Here is a 19,296-nt window from a genome sequence, read left to right as displayed (position 1 = left end):
ACCCGACATCAGTAGCGTCTACCCGACGAACCCAAGCATTCTGCGTGGCGATGAAGCATTTTACCACAGAGCTACGCCAGGTCTGGGAAATACTTGTCAAATAGACGCTAATCTTCGTGAAACGTCAATAGGTGTTGCAGTGCTGCCTATCCAATTTTACAAACATCATGTACTCCTTTGATACAGCCGTCAAGTCGGGTTAACGTCAATTGTAGTTAGTTATCATGCGCTGATGTTGATTTATGTAGCAGTGTCCCGAGCCAGCATCCTCGCGAGCGTCGGTGCTTCATATGAGCTTCTGGTGTTGCTATACGCATGTTCCAGTTGGCATCGATGCACAAGTGCAAAGAATGGCTTATATAAACATGTGCAGCTCTTCAGCGTATGTCTGTGCTTGTAACATTTGTGCATATATTCAGCGTCATTTAATGACGTGTCACACAAAAAAAATTACAACGCGCCCATCTTCCCTCCGCATGCTTCGCATAACGTCGAGTCTCAGATAAGTGAGATCTGCCGATTTTTTTTAAAAGAGTATTTTGAGAATACACAATAAAAATTAAGCGGAGATTAGGTGGTTCGGCATATTGTCACGGGGTCGTGACGTGGCCGAAGACAGGAGACTTCGTGTCGGGATTTAACTGTTTATTTGGGCGAACCTGTGCCCCGTAAACGGAAAGTCCAATTACAGCAGCAGTCTTGCACAGATAGCAGTCTCGGACTGATAGCGGCGAACGGAGCGTCGGCCTTCGATCAACAACAACTGGCAAGCGGCGAAGCGCGTCAGCATTTATACTCTTGCCATCGAATGTTCTAGCGTTATCGCTGGCGGTGGCGTAGGTTCCAGAACAATCTGTACCGTTCGCACAGTGGGCGTGATCTTATCGAAATGATCTACTACAGTCCGGAACCTTCTGGAAAACTGCAGGCGCGGTTTGCGCTGAGAATTGTGTGGTGTTTTGGAACGATAACGAAAACTTGGGAAATGGAACGTGGCATTGCCCCCCTCTGAAAAAAAGGCATCGTCCCGGTGCTTTAACCAAAGATGAAGGTACAATAATAATGCAAGAAAGTACAATGAATTAATTACGATGAAACAATAATACAAAAAAACACTGTTTCAGATTGTTAACGCGCATGAAACGGCTTGAGGCGCGCGACATGCACGACTTCAGGTCGCGATCGGCGTCGTTGAGAGTTCGTGATGCCGTCGGGGACAACCTCATAATCAAGTGGGCCGAGACGTCGAACCACCCTGTACGGTCCGAAGTAGCGTCGCAGAAGCTTTTCACTTAGTCCACGTCGGCGTATCGGCGTCTACACCCAAACACGTTCACCGGGCTGGTATTCCACGAAGCGTCGTCGAAGGTTGTAACGGTGGCTGTCGGTCGTCTGTTGATTCTTGATACGGAGACGCGCAAGTTGTCGAGCTTATTCGGCACGTTGAAGGTACTCGCTCACATCGAGGCTTTCTTCGTCGGTGACGTTGGGTAACATGGCATCGAGCGTCGTTGCCGGGCTCCTTCCGTAGACCAATTTGTATGGAGATATCTGCGTCGTCTCCTTCACCGCCGTGTTGTATGCGAAGGTCACATACGGAAGAATGGCGTCCCACGTCTTGTGTTCGACATCGACGTACATTGACAGCATGTCGGCGATCGTCTTGTTAAGCCGCTCGGTGAGGCCGTTGGTCTGTGGGTGGTACGCTGTCGTCCGGCGGTGGTTTGTTTGGCTGTATGCCAAGATCGCTTGAGTTAAGTCGGCAGTGAATGCCGTTCCTCTGTCGGTGATACGGACCTCCGGAGCGCCGTGACGTAGGACGATATTTTCGACGAAGAACTTAGCTACCTCGAATGCACTGCCTTTTGGCAGGGCTTTTGTCTCAGCGTAACGGGTGAGGTAGTCGGTAGCTACCACGATCCACTTGTTTCCGAAAGCCGACGTCGGGAACGGCCCTAGTAGGTCCATACCAATCTGCTGGAAAGGTCGACAAGGTAGATCAATTGGCTGCAGAAGTCCCGCTGGCCTTGTTGGCGGTGTCTTGCGTCGCTGACAGTCCCGGCATGTCCTCACATAACGAGTGACGTCGGTGGTAAGACGTGGCCAGTAGTACCTTTCTTGTATCCTCGCGAGCGTGCGAGAAACACCGAGGTGCCCTGCCACCGGATCGTCGTGCAGGGCCTGCAGGAGTTCTGGTCGCAGAGCTGAAGGCACCACAAGGAGGTACTTAGCTCGAAGCGGTGAAAAGTTTTTCTTTTGTAGAAGACCGTTTCGTAGGAAGAACGACGCAAGTGCGCGCTTGAATACTTTCGGGACTTCGACGGTCCTGCCTTCGAGGTATTCTATTAGGGCCTTAAGTTCCGGGTCGACCCGCTGTCGTTCAGCGAAGTCGTCTGTAGTTATCGTTCCCAAGAAGTAGTCGTCATCTGGGTCGTCGGGTAGCGGTTGGTCGACAGGCGCACGAGAGAGACAGTCGGCGTCGGAGTGTTTTTTGCCGGACTTGTAAATGACAGTAATGTCATATTCTTGAAGTCTCAGGCTCCATCGTGCGAGGCGACCTGAAGGGTCCTTCAAGGTGGCTAGCCAACACAAGGCGTGGTGGTCGCTCACAACTTTGAAGGGCCTGCCGTAGAGGTAGGGGCGAAATTTCGACGTAGCCCAGATGATGGCGAGGCACTCCTTTTCTGTTGTGGAATAATTTGCTTCTTCTTTGGATAGTGATCGGCTGGCGTAACTAATAACCCTTTCAAGTCCGTCAGCCATCTGCACAAGAACGGCGCCAAGACCTACGCTGCTTGCGTCAGTATGTATTTCTGTCTCGGCGAATTCGTCGAAATGGGCAAGAAACGGAGGCGTCTGGAGGCGATGTTTAAGCTCCTGGAAAGCGTGTTCCTGTGGCGTTTCCCACTTGAATTCCACGTCGGCCTTGGTAAGGTTAGTGAGAGGATCGGCGATGCGGGCGAAGTTTTTCACAAACCACCTATGGTAGGCGCACAGGCCCAGAAATCGGCACTCCCCCTTCTTGTCAGTGGGCGGCAGGAAGTCGGCGATGGCGGCTGTTTTCCGTGGATTGGGACGAACTCCGGACTTGCTAATCACGTGCCCCAGGAAGAAGAGCTCCTCATACGCAAATCTGCAATTTTCTGGCTTCAGTGTGAGTCCGGACGTCTTGATGGCTTGAAGCACAGCTTCAAGGCGCCAAAGATGCTCGTCGAAACTCGACGAAAACACGACGACGTCGTCCAAGTACACAAGGCAAGTCTGCCACTTCAATCATGCCAGTACTGTATCCATAACGCGTTGAAAAGTTGCAGGCGCTGAGCATAGGCCGAAGGGCATCACCTTAAACTCGAAGAGGCCGTCCGGTGTTATAAATGCCGTCTTCTCTCGGTCTCTTTCGTCGACTTCAATTTGCCAATAGCCAGTCTTGAGGTACATTGACGAAAAGTATTTGGCGTTATGGAGCCGATCAAGTGCGTCGTCTATTCGTGGGTGAGGATACACGTCCTTTCTTGTGATTTTGTTCAGGCGGCGATAATCGACGCAGAAACGTAGGGTCCCATCCTTTTTCTTCACCAGCACCACGGGGGATGCCCATGGGCTCTTGGATGGCTGGATAATGTCATCCCGCAGCATTTCATCAACTTGTCTCTTCATGGCCTCACGTTCTCGCGTCGAAACCCTGTACGGACTCTGACGGAGTGGTCTGGCATTTTCTTCGGTTATGATGCGATGTTTCGTGATTGGGGTCTGCCGAATTTTCGATGACGACGAAAAGCAATCTTCGTATTGCAGGAGCAGGGCCTTGAGCTGTTCTTGCTTATCGTTCGGAAGTCTGGGATTGACGTCGAAAGCTATGGGAGGGGCTTGGTTCCTCTGAGCAGGTTCCGCTGAATCGGCAAGGACGAAAGCACTGGTGGCTTCCACAATTTCTTCAATGTATGCGACCGTTGTTCCTTTGTTCACATGTTTGTACTCATTGCTGAAATTCGTGAGCATAACCGTTGCTTCGCCTCCCCGCAGCTCTGCAATTCCTCTTGCGACGCAAATATTTCGGGTGACCAACAGATGCTGACTGCCTTCAACGACGCCTTCCAAGTTTAGGCGTGGACGGGGAGGAGCGTTGTGGCGCACTGCAGCGGCGTAGCTCATAGTTTCTGGCTCGGGCAGCGGTGTTTGGGGAATTTGAAGCGATTGCCGAACTTCTTCTCGCACAATGTCGGCGATCGAATCCACTTGAGGTTGCGCCGAAGGCAACAGTTTGCGCAGCTCTTCCCGCACGATCGCTCGGATCGTTTCACGCAGGTTGTCGGAGTCACTGGCTTGAGCGGCAGCGCATTCCGGAGTCAGGCGACGATTATACTGTCTGGTGCGCATGTCCAGGGTTTTTTCGATGGTGGTCGCCTCGGACACAAATTCTTGGACGGTGTTCGGTGGATTCCTCATTAGTCCCGCGAAGAGCGCCTGTTTGACCCCTCGCATGAGGAAACGAACTTTCTTCTCCTCAGGCATGTCTGGGTCAGCGTGACGAAACAGGCGGGTCATCTCCTCTGTAAAAATTCCAACCTTTTCATTTGGTAGCTGAACCCGGGTCTCTAGTAGAGCAGCGGCCCTCTCTTTGCGTGTGACGCTCGCGAACGTTTGCAGAAATGCGCCGCAGAAGACATCCCACGTTCGGAGCGTGGACTCCCGATTCTCTAGCCAGGTCCTTGCGGTGTCTTCCAGGTAGAAGTACACACGACGGAGCTTTTCTTCGTTGTCCCAGTGGTTGAGGGCGGCCACACGGTCGTATGTTTCTAGCCAGGTTTCCGGGTCTTCAAACGATGACCCATGAAACGTTGGTGGTTCCCTGGGTTGATGAATGACGATCGCGGGCTGGGACACTCCGGTTGTCATAGTCGCTGCAGTAGAGGTCATGGCCTTGGCTTTCCGCGCCTTGTCTTGTAGAAGCCCGTACTCCGGTGGGAGACCTTGCTGTCGGCGGCTTGTTCGCTGCTCTGGGTTGGCGTCGGTGTCTTCGCGACGTGGGCTGGGTTCACGGCTTGACGGGGGCGTCCGGTACATGAACGAAGCAGCACCTCCACCAGATGTCACGGGGTCGTGACGTGGCCGAAGACAGGGTACTTTGTGTTGGGATTTAACAATTTATTTGGGCGAACCTGTGCCCGGCAAACGGAAAGTCCGATTACAGTAGCAGTTTTGCACAGATAGCAGTGAACGGAGCGTCGGCCGTCGATCAACTACTGACAAGCGGCGAAGCCCGTCGGCATTTATACTTTTGCCGTCGAATGTTCTAGCGTTATCGCTGGCGGTGGCGTAGGTTCCAGAACAATCTGTACCGTTCGCACAGTGGGCTTGATCTTATCGAAATGATCTACTACAGTCCGGAACCTTCTGGAAAACTGCAGGCGCGGTTTGCGCTGAGAATCGTGTGGTGTTTTGGAACGATAACGAAAACTTGGGAAATGGAACGTGGCAATATATTGACTCAATGTCTGAATCTGCACCCACAAGAGTGTTTCGAATATAATGCACGTTAGAGAACTCCCGGGGGTCTTTTTTGAAGCCTTTCATTATGGTGTCTCTTCATATTGTCGTGGTTTTGGGACGTTAACGGCCACAAAATATATCGCCGATGTTTCGCCTTGCGTATTTGCGCGCTATTTCGCTGAAAAGTATATACCACGTAGTCAATGTCCCCATGTTACAATCTTTACCCATTGACGCATAGAATGATTTTCTACCTCTACGTACATTCACCTCTCCACAATACAGGGGGAGTGCCTCAGAGACATAAAGCCTCTTAAATCACTACCTGAATGTCACACCTGCCGGCAAGTGCTGTTAATTTTGTATATACTCAGAAAACAAGGCAAGTGGCAGAGGGGAAAAAGCAGGGGAGCGTAGCATGGACAAAAAAAATTGACAGAATGGCAGGAAGGTTGACATGCCACTTTAAAATCAGCATGACGTTACGAGGCGGACGTATATTATACCGTACATGACTTCCATGACGTGATTATCATGTTTGTGCCTGGTATTTTTAGGGGCGAAGGTCCTTATGGAGACACCCGTTCGTCTTCCGTTATTGTTTGTAATCACCGGTAGCACATATCCTAGAGAGTGGGTATGTGCCACAGGAGGTAAACTTTAGGGGCGAAGCTCCTTAAGCCATGGGTCTTGCGTCCTCGATGTATGTAGTAGGTAGCCACCTCTCGTTTAGTTCTTGGAATTTTGAAGCTCCTTAAGTCATGGGTTGTGCGTCCTCAATATATGTAGTAGGCAGCTACCTCTCGTTTAGTTCTTGGAATGTTCGCTAGATGGCGGAACTTGTTTATAATCAATCTTTGATTAAAAGAAGCGAGATGGTGGTACTTAATTGGAGTGTTCACTAGACAGACAGAGGTACAGACAGACAGAGGGACAGACGCACGGATGGACAGATCAACCCATGGTTTGAGGAACGGACGCTTCGCCCCACTCATCATGATTCAGTCCGTGGATATGCTGTGATTTTTTGTTCGTAGTCATTTCACGTCACGTGATACCAAATTAGGTTTACGTGAAGATAGCGAAATGACCACGAGCGCGCTATGAGCGTAACATGTAGTCATGTTTTGAATGACACGGATACCATGATTATCATGTTTGGACATGTCATTCACTTTCGTCAAATTACGTCACGGAATGCCAAAATTTTTATAGGGCAGCTGCCAAAACGGCCATCAGCGCATCATAAGCGTGGTATGTAGTTATGTTTTCACATGACACGCATGTCATGATTTCGGCGTAAGGGCCTGTCAATTATGTTTGCCATGAAGTCATGTCACACCATACCAGCTTTGCGACATCTCATGTGAACAAAACCACCCTAAGAGCAGCAAGACCATGACATGTAAATCATTACATTCTTGGCATACCTATCTGAATTTTCATGTCATGATTAGTGAATTATCGTCGTCAGACAGTCATGTTAGGCCGCACCAATTTTAGTATAGATCCCATTATCCAAACGGCCAGGAAACCTAAAAGTCGTAGATAGATAGATAGATAGATAGATAGATAGATAGATAGATAGATAGATAGATAGATAGATAGATAGATAGATAGATAGATAGATAGATAGATAGATAAACAGACAGACAGACAGACAGACAGACAGACAGATAGATAGATAGATAGATAGATAGATAGATAGATAGACAGATAGATAGATAGATAGATAGATAGATAGATAGATAGATAGATAGATAGATAGATAGATAGATAGATAGATAGATAGATAGATAGATAGATAGATAGATAGATAGATAGATAGATAGATAGATAGATAGATAGATAGATAGATAGATAGATAGATAGATAGATAGATAGATAGATAGATAGATAGATACGCTCAAAGGAACCGATGTTTGCTAAGAACTGCTTCGCATTTAAGAAAAGACGCGTTGCCCTTTGGTCTACACGTTTGGCTACAAAGCCTCCTTCGGCGTTCTACTTTTTAGGGCTTATGTGACTCGCTTCCTCGACACAGAACACAAGAGGTTTCACTTACCTCTACCAGAACGAGTAGAACAATATTAATAATAATAATAACTGCCAGGGTCTTACATGCCGAAACCACGATATGATTAGGCATGCCGTAGTAAAGTACCCTGGAAATTTTGACCACTTAGGGTTCTTTGACATGCTTAATCCAATCAAATGAACTAAATACCATATGAACACTCATACAGTGATGTGCTGCCTTGTCACCACTAGTACAAAACCAGTTTTGCATCTTGGTATTTGCAAGAACAAAAAATTTCACGATTACACTGCACTAATAACTTCCGTTCTGATGCACCAATTTTGATAATTATTCTTGCGCTCATCTCAGGATTTAGCATGACAGATACTCTAGCGATAGCGGCGATAGCGTAATATAGCGGCGATGGCGTAGTGGTTAGAGAATCCGCCTCGCATGCAAGAGGTCCGTGGTTCAAATCCCGGTGCCGTGCGGTTCCCAACCGGATTAAAAAAAAATCCGCATGTTGATGGAACTGCATTAATAGGCTTGGGGTGCGGCCTCACCGGTAACTACCACCGGGAACGCACTCCCTCACCAGAGAAGGATTAGCCACCCTGGTGCAGTACCTGGCCACTACTTCCCACATGCATACGTCAAATAACTCACGGCGCTCAGTCCCCAGCAGCTGCGAAGCAACTGACCACGGCGGTGGTCAGATCTGCAACGCAGCAGAGGGTGCTCAGAATCTCTGGATCCGGACAGGCCGCCATTGGAACCTGAAATTGGCAACGTTTAACGCTAGAACATTATCTAGTGAGGGAAGTCTAGCTGTACTATTCGAGGAGCTACAGAATGGGCACGTCCTTTGCTATCGGGGCTTGGCAGACAGAAGAAAACTGGGAGCGGGGCTCCTAATTCACAGCAACATAGCTGGCAACATAGAGGAATACTATAGTATTATTAATTACAGGTTGGTAGGTATCGTAATTAAACTGAATAAAAGATACAAGATGAAGGTAGTACAGGCTTACGCGCCTACATCCCGCCATGATGATGCTTCAGTTGAAAGCTTCTATGGAGACGTGGAATCGGCAACTAGTAAGGTAAAAACACAGTATACTATAGTGATGGGCGATTTTAATGCAAAGGTAGGGAAGAAGCAGGCTGGAGACCAGGCAGTAGGAAATTATGGCATCGGTACTAGAAACGCCAGAGGAGAGCTACTAGTAGAATTTGCAGAAAGCAATAATTTACGGATTTTCAATACCTTCTACCGAAAACGAGAAAACCGCAAGTGGACATGGAGGAGCCCTAATGGCGAAAATAAAAACGAAATAGACTTTATAATGAGTGCACACCCAGGAACCGTGCAGGATGTGGAAGTGATTGGCAAGGTACGATGCAGTGACCATAGAATGGTCCGGTCTCGAATTCGCCTAGACTTGAAGAAGGAACGACAGAAACTGATACGCAAAAAGCCAATCAATCAGCTAGCACTGAGAGGGAAAGTACAGGAATTCAGAGTGTCGCTGCAGAACAGGTACTCGGCCCTTAGTGAGGAAACCAACCTTAGCGTAGATACAATGAATGATAATCTGACGAGTATCATTACGGAGTGTGCAGTGGAAGTTGGAGGCAGAGTAGTTAGACAGGACACTGGCAAGCTTTCACAGGAAACGAAGAGCCTAACTAAGAAGCGTCAAATTATAAAAGTTTCAAGTACAACAGACAAAATAGAACTGGCAGAGCTTTCGAAGTTGATTAATAGACGTAAGGTATGCGATGTAAGAAGGTATAACATGAGGAGAATAGAACACGCTCTGAAAAACGGAGGAAGCGTCAAAGCAGTGAAGAGGAAACTTGGGATCGGCAAAAGTCGGATGTATGCACTAAGGGACAAAGAATGCAAAATAACTACCAATATGGATAGGATAGTTAAAATAGCGGAAGAGTTTTACAGAGATCTGTACAGTAGCCGAGACAACCACGACCTTAATACTATAAGAACTAGCAGTAACCAAGATGACACCCCACCGGTAATGATAGAAGAAATCAGAAAAGCTTTGGAGAGCATGCAAAGCTGCTGGTGAGGATCAGGTAACATCAGATCTGCTGAAAAACGGAGGACAGATTGTGTTAGAAAAACTTGCCACCCTGTTTGCGAGGTGTCTCCTGACGGGAAGAGTACCAGAGTCTTGGAAGAACACTAACATCACCTTAATACATAAGAAAGGAGATGACAAGGACTTGAAGAATAACAGGCCGATCAGCATGCTCTCTGTAGTATACAAGCTATTTACAAAGGTAATTGCTAACAGAGTAAAGAAAACATTAAAATTCAATCAACGAAAGGAACAAACAGGATTTCGAACAGGCTACTCAACAATTGACCCCATTCATACTATCAATCAGGTAATAGAGAAATGCTCAGAGTATAACCAACCACTATACATAGCCTTCATAGATTACGAGAAGGCGTTTGATTCAGTAGAAATATCAGCCGTCATGCAGACACTGCGGAATCAGGGCGTAGATGAAGTATATATAAACATTCTGGAAGAAATCTACAGGGAATCAACTGCTACGATAGTGCTTCATAAAGAAAGCAACAGAATACCAATCAAGAAGGGTGTAAGGCAGGGGGACACAATCTCCCCAATGCTATTTACCGCGTGCTTACAGGAGGTTTTCGGAAACCTAGAATGGGAACAGTTAGGGATAAGAGTTAATGGAGAATACCTCAGTAACTTGCGCTTCGCCGATGACATTGCATTGCTGAGTAACTCAGGGGACGAATTGCAATTCATGATTACGAAGTTAGACAAGGAGAGCAGAAAGGTGGGTCTTAAAATTAATCTGCAGAAAACGAAAGTAATGTACAACAACCTCGGAAAGGAGCAGCGCTTCGAGATAAGTAATAGTGCACTTGAAGTTGTAAAAAACTATATCTACTTAGGGCAAGTAATAACCGCAGAGCCGAACCACGAGATCGAAGTAACTAGAAGAATAAGAATGGGGTGGAGCACATTTGGCAAGCACTCTCAAATTATGACGGGTAGATTGCCACTATCGCTCAAGAGGAAGGTATATAACAGCTGTATCTTGCCGGTACTTAACTATGGAGCAGAAACCTGGAGACTTGAGAAGAGGGTTAAGCTTAAATTGAGGATGACGCAGCGAGCAATGGAAAGAAAAATGGTAGGTGTAACCTTAAGAGACAAGAAGAGAGCAGAGTGGATTAGGGGACAAACGGGGGTTAAGGATATTAGAGTGTCCCCGCCGCGGTGGTCTAGTGGCTAAGGTACTCGACTGCTGACCCGCAGGTCGCGGGTTCGATTCCCGGCTGCGGCGGCTGCATTTCCGATGGAGGCGGAAATGTTGTAGGCCCGTGTGCTCAGATTTGGGCGCACGTTAAAGAACCCCAGGTGGTCGAAATTTTCGGAGCCCTCCACTACGGCGTCTCTCATAATCATATGGTGGTTTTGGGACGTTAAACCCCACAAATCAATCAATCAAGGATATTAGAGTTGAAATAAAGAAGAGGAAATGCACATGGGCCGGGCATGTAGTGCGTAGACAGGATAACAGCTGGTCATTAAGAGTAACTAACTGGATTCCCAGAGAAGGGAAGCGGGTTAGGGGGAGACAGAAACTTAGGTGGGCAGATGAGATTAAGAAGTTAGCGGGTATAAATTGGCAACAGCAAGCACAGGACCGGGTTAACTGGCGGAACATGGGAGAGGCCTTTGTCCTGCAGTGGACGTAGTCAGGCTGATGATGATGATGATGATGATGATACTCCAGCGCTGCACGATGCATATGAAAAGCATATCAGTGCCCCTTTAGGTGAATGTTGAAGCTCTACTGGAAGATAACAGTACTGATCTCGCGATATTTACTGAATCTTGGCTTAACCCGGACATTCAGGATAACGAACTACTTTCCGCAAAATCTTCATACTGTATTCACAGGCAAGATAGGCTGGGGCGCCGGAGAGGCGGGGTTGTGGCGCTAGTAAAGCCGAGTTTGCCTTCCTCCAGAATTGATGCAGAATGCCGTCATGAAATCCTGTGCGTAAATCTAACTTTCCCAACTAGTAAAACAGTACTAATCGCATGTTATCAAGCCCCAGACTCTGACGATAATTTTACACAAGAACTCTACTCTGTTGTCTTAGACCTAACTTCTCGCTTTCCCCGTTCGAACTTCTTGCTATGTGGCGACTTCGATTTCCCAGACATTGATTGGGTTCACCTAGCTGCTCACTCACCTCTTTCAAGAAACTTTCTAGATTTACTTAAAAAACAGCGCCAATAACGAGGGACAAGAGAAAGAAGGAGACAAACAGCGGAGACAGTGCCGCTGTCTGTCTCCTTCTTTCTCTTGTCTCTCATTATTGGCGCTTTTTTTTAAGTGAATCATGTCGTACCAACTCGCCCAAGCAACCACGTTAGCTACTTTCATTTCTAGATTTGTGCCTTATGTTTAATTTTGCCCAAATTGTTACTATGCCCACTCGTGGTACCAACATACTCGATTTATTTTTGGTCTCAACTCCCGATCTTGTAAACTCAGTTCAATGCGTAGATGGTATCAGTGACCATAAAATTTTAATAATTGGCTATTCCATTCCTATTCCTACCCGACAACTTCTCAATAAGTACATCCGCGATTATAACAAAGCCAATTTTTCCAAAATTAATGAAGAACTGGCAGAGTTCTATGAAACGTTTTTTCATTGTGCTGATTCGCGAACAGTTGAACAAAACTGGGTGTTATTTAAAAAAAATTGCTGTCCTTAATTGACAGACATATACTTATAATCTGTATTCACGGGGATGCCGAAAGACCATGGTACTCTAATTCCTTGAGGAGGCTGTCAAAAAAGAAAAAAACGCCTCTTCAGAGAAGCCAAGTTATCAAAATACCCAGTTAAATGGGAAAAGTATCGCGCATGTTTGCGCGAGTACACTTCACTGTTAAAAAATGCAAAAAGGCAATTCTTCGGTCATGATCTCCTCGGCATCCTGCGCGACAACCCACAAAAATTTTGGAATTATTTGTCTCTTGAAAACAGCGCTGCTCAAAACTTGCCATTTACTAATCCCGATTGTTCAGTCGTTTCCGCCACTGACTCCGCCGAAATCATAAAATCCCATTTGTCATCTATATTCACTCATGAACCCTCCACCGATGTTTCGTCCTTGCCGCCCAGAAACTTCCCACAGATGCCACGCATCTTTGTTACAAGCGAAGGAGTAGCAAATCTAATCGACAACCTTAAATTCTCGAGTTCCCCTGGCCCAGACAATATACCCGCTAAAATTCTGAAAAGCACAAAAATAATATCCAGTCTTATTCTACAATTTATTTTTAACCAATCCTTTGACACTGGTTTTATTCCTAAAGACTGGAAGATAAGTAAAGTCACCCCCGTGCCCAAATCAGGAAGCCCTTGAGACCCCTAAAACTATCGTCCTATTTCGTTAACATGCATTGCCTGCAGGCTGCTAGAACACGTAATCTATTCCCACATTGCAACTCATCTGGACCGAAATTCCTTCTTTCCTTCTAACCAGCACGGGTTCCGGCGTGGACTGTCATGCGACACAAAGCTGTACGAATTTTCTACTGACCTTCATTTTAACCTAGACTCTTCTTTTCAAACAGACGCAATATACCTCGACTTTTCCAAAGCTTTCGACCGTGTTCCCCACCGCCGTCTAATAAGTAAACTTTCTTGTCTCTGTATAGACCCCTTAGCCCTATTTTGGATTGAAAATTTTTTAACCGGTCGTGTTCAGTATACTGTTGTCGCGAATAATGAATCAACCCGTGTTGATGTAGTTTCCGGTGTACCGCAAGGTTCCGTTCTTGGGCCTCTTTTGTTTATAATCTTTATTAATGATATTCCAGACAAAATTTCATCCCCCATCCGCCTTTTTGCACACGATTGTGTGCTTTACCGTCGCATCTCATGTTGCACTGACCAAAATACACTCCAGAATGATTTGTCTAAAATACATAATTGGTGTTCGCGGTGGCTAATGCAGCTTAATACACAAAAATGTAAATTCATGCAAGTTTCGCGCAAGCGCACTAACTTTTCCTTCCAGCATTCTGTGAACTTGCAACCCTTAACCCAGGTCGACTCCTATCGTTATCTTGGCGTAATAATAACAAGTAAACTAACATGGTCCGAGCACATAGAACAACTAGTCACCGCTTTAGCAAAATCACTTGGCTACATTAAAAGATCGCTTACGTCCTGCCCACCGCAAATCTGAAAATTAGCTTAGGAAACCTTCACGCGTACTAAACTTGAATATGCTTCTGCTATTTGGAATCCTCACCAAAATTACCTAATCGACGCATTAAAAGCAATTCAAAATCGCGCTGCCAGATTCATCACCTCACAATACAGTTCTCGCTTAAGTATTACGAGTATCAAACTATCCCTCAACCTCCCTCCTCTAGAAATTCGCCGCAAAGTCACTCGGCTCTCCCTTCCGTACAAACTATACCGTAATTTCCCGTCGCAACGCAATACCGTTCTTCTACGTCCCGCCCGTTCATCGCGTCGCCTGTTTAACTCCCTATGTTTACAGCGCTTACATGGTTCAACTAACGCTTTCAATAAATCATTTTGACCTACTGCCATTGAAGACTGGAATAACCTGCCTCAATCCATAGTGCACGAACAAAACCCCTTAAAATTTAAACAGCTAATCACAAATCACTTGATATGTTAATTAATTTACAATTGTTGCCGTTTTTTCCACGTATATATATATTTTTCCTTCTGTTGACATTGTTTTTTATCATGTAGTTCACTTTTGATTATGCTTTGTACCATTGACAATCATGCATCTGTTGAATTGTGTTTTTGCCTCTCCCTTATGTAATACCCCGCACGGGGCCTTTAAGAGTTCAATAAATGATGACGATGATGAATGAAGAATGCTTGTGAAAATGTGGCTTGATATAGGCACTTCTTACATTTGTCGTACTGAGCTACGTATCATGTTTCACTCTATTTCCCAGTAGTGTATTATTCACATTTGTTGGTTAATTGTAGAAGACGTACTATAAATTGCTTTAATGATGATTGACTGTTTCTTTTATACTCTTCCTTGTACGAATAAGCCGGCACGTAAATGGCGAGAACTTGATGTTTTCAGTGTTCTTCTGGAGTGTTCTTTCTGTGGGCAGTGGCCATTCAATGTCACGGAGGTATTCGTATCCTCTCTATCCACAAGCAAGTCGAACTTTTAATGATTACTGCACTGTACTACCACTCCATACAGGTTCCCTCATAGTTCCCTTCCAAGGATAACGCAGTTGATCACCGGCAAAGATCTTCGTAAATGACGTTTTCAGGCTTCTGCACTCTTTTTCGACCAGTGCTCGTTTCTTCCGCTCCAAATCGAGCTGCCGCTTTAAAACCAAAAGCTCATTAAATGGGTCATTGTCTACAACAGTGCTCCCTCCCGTACTTTCGTCTTCTTGTACTGATGACGACTCATTCATTCGGTCAACTTCTGCTGCAAAATACGATTCCATTCATGACTTTATACATTAGTTCGAACACTGAAAACTTTAAAGAATCTAAAATCAGTAAACAGGTAGCATTAAAAAGAGCACTTACATGATATTCCAGGCTACGTGCACCATGACCAATGTGATGGCTTTACAAATCTGAAAGAAAAAGTGCTTCAACAAGCATATTCCACTGAACCAATTGATTCACTTGTGGACGTAATGAAAACCGTGCAAACATTAGATGAAACATTAACAACCAATTTCCATTTGTAACTTTACATTGACAATAGAGAGAACCGATACACAAAAAACACAGCAGTTAGCACGCGCAACTGCTATAGGTGTTGTTCAATCTACTGGTTGAATGATTCTCTACACTGATGTGCAGGCTAGAAAATCGTTGGCGCAAACCAAGAACGTGGACGAAGAAGTAACACGGACCGTGCAAACATTGCTGCTTTAGCAAAGAAAACTAGCGCAAATAACACCTTAGAGCGTGAGAAAGGCTTCAAAACCTGGAAGCTGTGGGAAACCTTTCACAAGGAATGCCCCATAGTGGTTTCGCGGAATGCACAAAACAACTTGAAACGCAATTACTGAACGCACATCGAAAGCATACAGTGAGCAGCGCAAACTACAGTTTTTTGAAAATGTGAGACTCAGACTTCATTTGATTTCTCCGTCTTAACAACTATAGCGCACGGCAGGGACATGAACACAAAGATACAACGTGGACACAACGTCTATCTTTGTGTTCCTGTCGCTGCGGTGCACTATAGTTGTTAAGACGGATTACCAACATGCCCAAGCTCACGTTCTTTCAATTTTTCCGGTTTCTTTGGTGTGTTATCATAAAAAATAAAAACGAAAATGTTAAGAATGAATATTGCCAATGAATGCAGAGGACATGCATATTTTTTACCTTGCAAATCTCTAGAGTAGCCTGGTTCTACAGCAGATGACTTCTTCATTGTACACACGTGTAGCCTCTACTAGTAACTCTAGTTCCATAAAATGAAAGCCACAGATACCCCCTGAACAAGACTAAAATACTAGTCAGAAGGATTTCACTTCGTTAATGTTTTCATGCATCGAATTAGTCTCCAACTGCGTAATAACATAAGGTACCTGCTACAGAGCATTCCATCACTGTGCCTCCATCCACAAAAGACTTGTCATTGCCTTCTGAGCACACAGGTGCTCCCTCGCAATGCGGGGTTTCCTTTGAGTTCTAAGGTGCACCTTGGTTGTCTGTAAATTGTTGTGCTTCAAGTGCTTTGCCCGGGTTATCTGGCATTGGCTGCTTCCATCCTGGTTGTGAGACCGAACAAGAAAATGGAGGCTTTCTGAGTTTTTTTGTGGTCTATGCTGAAAAGTGCTTGGCACTGCGATCCACTTCAACTTCTTTTTGCCATCCACTCTTGGTTTCTCAAAATCTTCTGCAAGGAAGTGGTCCTGTTGATTGTCCGTCAGGAAAAATGTGATTGACGTTACTTTGGCCTATTGTTTCAAAATGACTTAATAGTCATGATAAATTATTGAATAGGGAATATAGTTGCTGCCAACATCTTGAAAATATCACTTTTCGTTGTTGGGGCCACAACGACGTTCCTAAATTATCAGAGGCGTTTTCATGTATGCTGGCTCCCTATTTCCTAGTTTCAAATGCAAAACAGGATAAAAGGCTGCCATCCCAGATGAAAAAGCAGGCATGGAAAAGGGGGGCCCCGAGTTGTGTATTACGACAGGGAAACAAGAGCGCAGTTGAAGCAACGCTAAAAAACTGGACTAGGCACCTTCAATTAAAATAAATTTATGCAAACGGCCATCCACATTTATTCAGTCTGATAAGTTGGAATATAAAGGCGAAAACATGTTGACGAAAAAGGAGGAAACCATTGGCACCTCGTATGCCACTGGAAAAGTGGGTGAAAAAATAACTTGCCGTGAGCAGGCAAGTTATTTTCTCACCCACTTCCCCTAGACATTCCTTGCCAATATTGTCAGTTAATCTTAATTATATATATATATATATATATATATATATATATATATATATATATATATATATATATATATATATATATATATATATATATATATATATATATATATATTTCTTGAAAGTTTTCTTGGATTCCGGTCGAGTTATAAGTCACCAGAAGAAGCGAACGAGCAAACGAAAAACGATGCTTTATTGCCAACGTTACGGCCGGAGACCGGCCTTTCTCAGGGCATACGTCACGGATATATATATATATATATATATATATATATATATATATATATATATATATATATATATATATATATATATATATATATCCGTGACGGTGCGTCCGCCTCGCATGCAAGAGGTCCGTGGTTCAAATGCCGGTGCGGCGCAGTTCCCAACCGGATTAAAATAAAAAATCCGTGTGTTGAAGGAACTGCATTAAGAGGCCTGGGGGGCGGCCTCACCGGTAACTACCACCGGGAACGCACTCCCTCACCAGAGAAGGATTGGCCACCCTGGTGCAGTATCTGGCCACTACCTCCCACATGCATACGTCAAATAACTCACGGCCCTCAGTCCCCAGCAGCTGCGAAGCAACTGACCACGGCGGCGGTCAGATCTGCAACGCAGCAGAGGGTGCTAAGAATCTCTGGATCCGGACAGGCCGCCATTGGAACCTGAACTTGGCAACGTTTAACGCTAGAACCTTATCTAGTGAGGGAAGTCTAGCTGTACTATTCGAGGAGCTAGAGGGTGGTAAATGGGATATAATAGGGCTCAGTGAGGGAGGTTAGGAGGACAGATGAGGCCTATACTGTGCTATAGAATGGGCACGTCCTGTGCTATCGGTGCCTGGCAGACAGAAGAGAACTGGGAGTGGGGTTCTTAATTCACAGAAACATAGCTGGAAACATGGAGGAATACTATATCATTAATGAAAGGGTGGTAGGTATTGTAATTAAACTGAATAAAAGATACAAGATGAAGGTAGTACAGGCTTACGCGCCTACATCCAGCCATGATGACGCTTCAGTGGAAAGCTTCTATGAAGACGTGGAATCGGCAATGAGTAAGGTGAAAACACAGTATACTATAGTGATGGGCGACTTTAATGCAAAGGTAGGGAAGAAGCAGGCTGGAGACCAGGCAGTAGGAGATTATGGCATCGGTACTAGAAACGCCAGAGGAGAGCTACTAGTAGAGTTCGCAGAACGTAATAATTTGCGGATTTTGCATACCTTCTACCGAAAATGAGAAAACCGCAAGTGGACATGGAGGAGCCCTAATGGCGAAAATAAGAACGAAATAGACTTTATAATGAATGCACACCCAGGAATCGTGAAGGATGTGGAAGTGGTTGGCAAAGTACGATGCAGTGACCATAGAATGGTACGGTCTCGAATTCGCCTAGACTTGAAGAAGGAACGACAGAAACTGATACGCAAGAAGCCAAACAATGAGCTAGCACTGAGAGGGAAAGTGCAGGAATTCAGAGTGTCGCTGCAGAACAGGTACTCGGCTCTTAGTGAGGAAACCAACCTTAGCGTAGATACAATGAATGATAATCTGACGAGTATCATTACGGAGTGTGCAGTGGAAGTTGGAGGCAGGGTAGTTAGACAGGACACTGGCAAGTTTTCCCAGGAAACTAAGAACCTAATTAAGAAGCGTAAAATAATGAAAGTCTCAAGTACAACAGACAAAATAGAACTGGCTGAGCTTTCTAAGTTGATTAATAGGCGTAGGGTATGCGATGTAAGAAGGTATAACATGGAGCGAATTGAACACGCTCTGAAAAACGGAGGAAGGGTCAAAGCAGTGAAGAGGAAACTTGGGATAGGCAAAAGTCGGATGTATGCACTAAGGGACAAAGAAGGCAAAATAACTACCAATATGGATAGGATAGTTAAAATAGCGGAGGAGTTTTACAGAGATCTGTACAATAGCCGAGACAACCATGACCTTAATACTATAGGAACTAGCAGTAACCCAAATGACACCCCACCAGTAATGATAGAAGAAGTCAGAAAAGCTTTGGAGAGCATGCAAAGAGGCAAAGCTGCTGGTGCGGATCAGGTAACATCAGACCTGCTGAAAGACGGAGGACAGATTGTGTTAGAAAAACTAGCCACCCTGTTTACGAGGTGTCTCCTGACGGGAAGGGTACCAGAGTCTTGGAAGAACGCTAACATTATCTTAATACATAAGAAAGGAGATGACAAGGACTTGAAGAATTACAGGCCGATCA

The sequence above is a fragment of the Rhipicephalus microplus genome, chromosome 1 (genome assembly GCF_043290135.1).
Source record: "Rhipicephalus microplus isolate Deutch F79 chromosome 1, USDA_Rmic, whole genome shotgun sequence".
NCBI lineage: Eukaryota > Metazoa > Arthropoda > Arachnida > Ixodida > Ixodidae > Rhipicephalus > Rhipicephalus microplus.
The sequence above is the reverse complement of the archived record's forward strand: the minus strand, read 5'-3'. Positions refer to the sequence as shown.